This window comes from Linepithema humile, chromosome 5 (assembly GCF_040581485.1).
Source record: "Linepithema humile isolate Giens D197 chromosome 5, Lhum_UNIL_v1.0, whole genome shotgun sequence".
In the NCBI taxonomy this organism is placed as follows: domain Eukaryota; kingdom Metazoa; phylum Arthropoda; class Insecta; order Hymenoptera; family Formicidae; genus Linepithema; species Linepithema humile.
The window spans coordinates 21074854-21081271 of record NC_090132.1 but is presented as its reverse complement, the minus strand read 5'-3'; positions in this window follow the sequence as shown (position 1 = coordinate 21081271).

The following is a 6418-nucleotide window of genomic DNA, read 5'->3' as shown; positions in this document are numbered from 1 at the left end:
CAGGACGATTCATATATATTTTATTGATTCATTATATATAGCATTAAAAGCTATCTATCAAAACGTTGCCAGCGCAAATGTAATATCATTTTTTTTCTCGATTCTATAATACAAAAATGTCAAATACAAATTTTACTGTCGAAAAATAGCTTTGATTGTATTTAGCCAAATTTAATTTTAATTATGTTTTCTTTGTGTAGAAAAAAAGAGAACGGAAAGAGAGGGAAAAAAGAGAAAGTATTATATAATGATTCTCCGGTAAAAAACTTAATCTTTTTTTATAATAAAAGTATGTTTGGTTTTCATAACTTTCATATTTGGAGCAACGTGTACACGCTATGGTTCTATCACCTGTAGAAAAGTGAACGCAAATAGAACTGCAAGTATCAAAAGCAACGCGCGCAAAAGTACCTGGCTGCTCCACGCGGGAATTCGTGTGTTAATGTCAGCTGTCAGTGAGTTAAGCAGATAATCATTAGCGTTTTATGTTTATAATCGTCAGTGTGGCATAATAAGAGAACATCGAAGTTTAAAGAGCGAACGGTAATCTTGCAAGATTGCAATTTTCTGCAAGTACGATATCGTGCACCAACTCTCAGCTCGTTTATCGAGCATAATTAACTAATATATAACAGTTAATATCGATGTATATCTTCTAAACAATGCACACTCATTCTTTTGGCTGCATGATATTGATGAATATTATATTCTTGACATTTAGAAAAGTAAAAATTTTAAAATACTTGAGATTTATTTCAACTTTAATAGAAGTAAATATTAATGCAACCAAGAATACAGCAATCTAAAAATCTATTGCGATCTTTGGGCGTGGTGGAAAGAAGGACCAAAAATATCTGAGTATGCGATCAGATATTTACGACAGCAAAGAATTTAGAGAGAAACACAGCTCGTCGAATTAAAGATTTATGAGGTATTTATGAGATATTCTGACATAAAATATTTCTGCAAGTGTTTTTTATTTTTCATTACGGATTTTATGCAAAAGCCTTGAAAACATTCTTGAAAAAATCGCACATTTTCGCACGTGTAAACAGCAAAATTTTTTACAGAATTCGAAATAAAACTAAAAAGAGGAAAAGTAAGATGTACTTAAAATTACATCATATATCTTATTTTTATCTTTCTGCTTGAATGTGGTAATTACATTATGCGTTCATGAGAATACATACGTATATAATTAATTTTCCATTAATGAATCAAGGCTACCCAAGAAAACTAGTAATTTACATGCAAACATTTAATCGACTTAGTAATAATATTTTGTTTTTATTGATATCGATGCACAAAGTGTTTTAGAGAAAAAAATTAATTAGAATTAATGAACTAAAGAAGTAGTTTTATAATTTATTAACATATTTATTTTATTTTATATTTGTTAAATTGTATTGTGCAAGAAATTTTGAAAATTTGCTTTTTATAGTTAGTTATTATTCTAATTCTTATTCAAAATTTTAAGATTTGGTAAAAATTATATATATATATATATTTTACCAAACAATTTTTAAACTGATATTAAAGATTTTAATATCGAATTATTAATTTTGCGCTCTTTACATTTTTTACATTTTACATATTAAATTTGCAAAAATCTTAACCAATATAGCGATACTTTGCATAAATAATTTTGCAACACGGAACTCTAAGGTCGCGATAGCAATGTATATTTCTGGAATCTTATCTGTTATGATAGAATGTAAATCGGTGTGGTACACCAAATTAGTGGGGAGTGTCTAAGATAGATGACATGTCATTGGAATTATTAACTGGGTTTCCTTGATTCTAAAATTACGTCGCTTACACGCGTACGCTTAGCGATAACGGCCTTAGGTGTGATTACGTACTGAGATACGAGAGATATGTGTATTTCATATAAAGTATTATAAACGCGACGAATTATAATATGACTTTTTCTTTTATGCCTCCTTGTTTTTTTCTTATATATATCTGTAATTACACACGTTATTTGTATAATATTCGTTATTTGAAATCTGTATCATCCACCTATCTAATTAATGAATTCCGGGAAAGATTGTCACTACATTTAATAATAATTAGAATATTACTTAAATATTACTTAAAATATTTAGAATATTAATTTCTAGATAAAAAATGCTGAGAAATTATTGCAAAGTTTTCGATAAGCATTTATCTTCTCTCTTTCCGTTTCTCTCTCTCTCTCTCTCTCTCTCCTCCTCTTTTTCTTTGTTTCTCTTCAAGAAAACCAGTTTCACGCTTAATTTATATTCTTAGATCGTGGACAAGTACTGTGCCGTTTCCAAGATTCGATGGACTGATATTGTAGTCCATTAATTTGGCATTGAGGTCACTCAAAGATTACGGTGGTGTCTCAGCTGTTGATATAACGGACAGTGACGGGAAGGTTTCGTTGATGTGAATCGTCATTGCCAGTTCAGTCATCCTGTGATTATAGACACAGGAGAAAGATGCTTTCCGGCCTTTAGACGCGAGCGGAGGGAAATTGATCTCACGCTCCATCAAACTGATGAATCCGACCTGTGAAAATATGCGACGTATGAAGGATAAGGTTGAGAAGGCGCTGCCGCTGATTTAAAATCATTCTGCGATATAACGGCACAATCGAGAAGCTTGAAACATATATCAAAAGTGTATCGAACGTCAAATTGTTAATGATATGCGTCCAACAGGAAAGGTGGAGTTTAGAAAGCGATAAAAAAATAGTGATTTATATTAAAGGCTCATAAATCTTCTTCTACATGATACGCAACACAGAATGCTGGGTCGTTAAAATCAAAAAGATATGTGAATAGTTCGACATGTAATAATTATACAATGTTTCCCACCGATGAAATAAAATTAATTAGAATGCAAAATTGTAAAAGTTATTGTAAATTGTAAAGTTATATTGTCAAAATTTAAATTAAATTTAAATTAATCAAAATTTAAATGAGAAGAATCTAGATTTGTAGGAGACAAATGTTGAACGTATCAAGATTGTTATTCATTATTTCTTTTCCCGATTTTTGTATATTTATATTTATCTATTTAAATCAATTTTTCACGCAAGAAATTATCAGTCATTAAGTCAGTCGACTTGAAGTAGATTGAGAACTTGGAAAAGGTTCTTTTTTGTTGGATATTATTACATCCGCTCAGAAAAGCGATGCTTAAACATTTACAATCAAGTATTGCGCCGCAAGACTGGATTTAGTATTAATTATGATTCTCGTTCAGTATCTCATACGGATGAAATACTGATCCGGGAGTGAAAGCGATATCACAGACACACGCATACATTGCCATTTATGTCGTCTTATCAGAGTTGTGATAATTACAACGGCACGGCTTTTCAATCGGATTGGGCGAAAAGAAGCTGTTGGCGAACTGTTCGTGATAAGGCGGACAATCTATGATAGGGAAATTTGAAGTAGAAATCCACTGTGACTTCTTATCCACTAATTCACTCCAACATTTGGGTTATCACTTTCAGAAGACAGTAATAAAAAAAAGAACACTTTTACCCGTTGTAGACTTTCTTCAAAGTTTTAAATTTAAATCTAATTTCCTCTTTTAATCTATCTGCATAGGCTACTCTTTCTAGGCTAAATTTCTCAGCTGGATACATTCTGCAGAAAGGGGCTCGAGCATCGCATACGTATAGAAGTGTTTGCCGTACCATAATTACACCAGCTGAGATTCTCAGGAAATGATGCGTTCCACTAATCTACGGCGTGTAAAACAACCACGTCCGCGGATCATCATTAGAATTCGACCCGAATTCGAGTCGATCAAGCGCGCTCGCGGCAGAAGAAACGCGCGCGGCGGCGGTCTTACCGCTGTTTGTCCGTATGAATAAAGATCTCATCAATCATCGCCGGTGAAACACGGCGCAGCATTGCAAACAGATATCCGCCGCGCAATAGGCACGTGCATAACATACGAGTGGAGCACGCTCGTATGTCGGAACGGAGCACGTGGTCCTGCCGCCGCTAAGTCCATTAGCACACGGAGAGAACGTTTTCCAGGCTGGTTATCGGACAAATATTGTTCCGCGCTCGGTTACCGTTTTACTCACATGCCGACCCTGCTCGCTGACACTGTTTCGTACTACGTCAGCCCGCTGCCGCTCTGTCAGGGGTTCCCAAAGGAAGCACCCCCGCTGGGGTGTCATGTAATATTTCGCACGCGGCACACATAAAAAGATGTTTACACGGTATTTCTCGTTCCGCAGATTTTGCATTTATTTATTTTATTATATTTCTTTTTCTTTGCATAGTTAGTTAAAGAGAGATTGAGAAATCGTATTCTGCCAGCTTTCTTGAAAGATGAATCTTGAATAAATCTTGGTCCATTAATCCCGCAAGCGAGATTTATTTTAAAACAGAATATATTTGTTTGACAATTTCTAATTACTTTAATAATTTTTTTCAAGCAGAAAAATGAGTTTTGTTGAAAAATTTTATGAGAAATATCAATCTTTCGCATTCAGACGTTTGAGAATTTCAGAATTAGAAATTGATACGTTTAGTGCAAAGCGCGTATCATTCTTATCTGTCTCGTAATATGCACTGTCCAATTTATTATTACTCTCACTTGTGCAGTTTGGGAACTGCTGCTTTAAATGCAGCAGCGACGCAACAAGCGTGAATTTCATGCGCTCACTGTTTAGCGCTTCTCTCTTTACACCAGGCTGCAATTTAAAAATTCGTTGCTGCACAGCTGGGCGAGATATCGAATATCAACCGAGATCTCGGGCTTTCTTCGCTGTGTACATTTAGAGATACAATGTTTTTCCAGATATAATTGCTTTCTCCACTGTTTTGTTCAAGGAATTTTCGCGAAGATATCTAAAAATAGGAAGGAGATTAATTCGTTATATCTGTTAAGGAAGTTTTTCATCAAGCAAACATATCTTATATTCACTTATCACATCTTTTTAGATAAACAGAAAGATACGAAAATTGAGTTTTACACAAAACTTTTATTATTATTATTCCACCGACTATTTTTTCGAGATCTAATTAGTAATGCACTGATTAATATTGATATTCTACTTTTTTTTAGATCTTACAAATTTCAAACTAGCAATCATTTATATTTTACGATTGAAGACAGACTTTGAATTTAAGAAGTAAGTAAAAGAGAGGAGAATTTAAATGTATATTGGAAAAAAAAACAAAACATATGTAGATGAATATGTTAAAATATGGAAATACTGAATTCGGTTTCTTTAGCGACGTTTGCTCGATGTTAGAAGAAATGTATTCAAACCTGAATGGCAACTTACTCTAAGGGACAGATGAGGTTGGTAGCAAGGATAGTGGACAGAACGGTGCCTTGTTTGTACTTGATAAATGAGCAGCGTTTTCTTCCGCGGTGTATCGGCGATGTTTGCTCGCCGTTTAATGCCGACGACAACCTGACTCAAATATTTAGCACGTACAAGACGAACAACAAGACCGTCTGCCTGTCACGTCCGAGCTTTCATCTCTCTCTCTCTCTCTCTCTTATGAAACTCTCAACGACGCATGTTCTTCGTTAATGTAAAAAAAGTATAGTGGACGCCAAGTAGACCAGCAAGCATTCAAAACACGGAAGGATCGATAGGCACATGATTTGTATTTTTAATTCATTATACGCATTACCCTGATCAGTGTACATTTATTTATTTACATCACTCCTCTCGGTTTTACTTTCTATTAATCAGATTCTAGAATCTTTGGAATTATATCGATAAAGCTTTTATCTTGCGTCGTTGTCGTTTTGATATATAATGTTTGATGGAATAATGTGTGTAGTGCTTCTTATTTTACACACACGCTTAATACGTATCGCACTTAGTACAATATATAATTATGTAGATATAAAGTATAAAGAAAATTGTTCGATATCGCGCCTCGTTATTCTCGGCTCGCCTTTCGATACAGAACCGTAGCTTCGAAGTGCGCAACGAAGCAGCAATCTCTTCGCTTCCTTTCCCGCAAAAAAATCGATGAGAAGGAGCGGCGATTAGTTTTATCGTCGTGGTTCTAATCATTCCGCAATCAATGGATCGTGAGCTTTAATTGCTTCTCCGGGACAATTATGGGATTCCAATCGGGCGGGAGAGAAGCGTTCTCTCCAGGAAGGAAAGTACATAACATTGTGCCCTAAGATTCGTATCGAGATTCTCTCCCTCTCTCCTCACCCGTACTCGATTCCAATCACCGTCGTATCGCCGCAAATTGTCCGTAATCTCGGCAACGCGCGCTTTTCTGAAAATAACACGTGGAGAATGGTCCGCGACGAGAGTGCGGATGCGTTCAGCTGCATCGTCTCGAATTGGTGCACCGCCTTTTGGAGAAGCGAGTCGCCCGTAGTTGATAGTTATTGCCCGCTGCAACGCAAGCGATGAAATGCAATCGGAATTTAATCATAC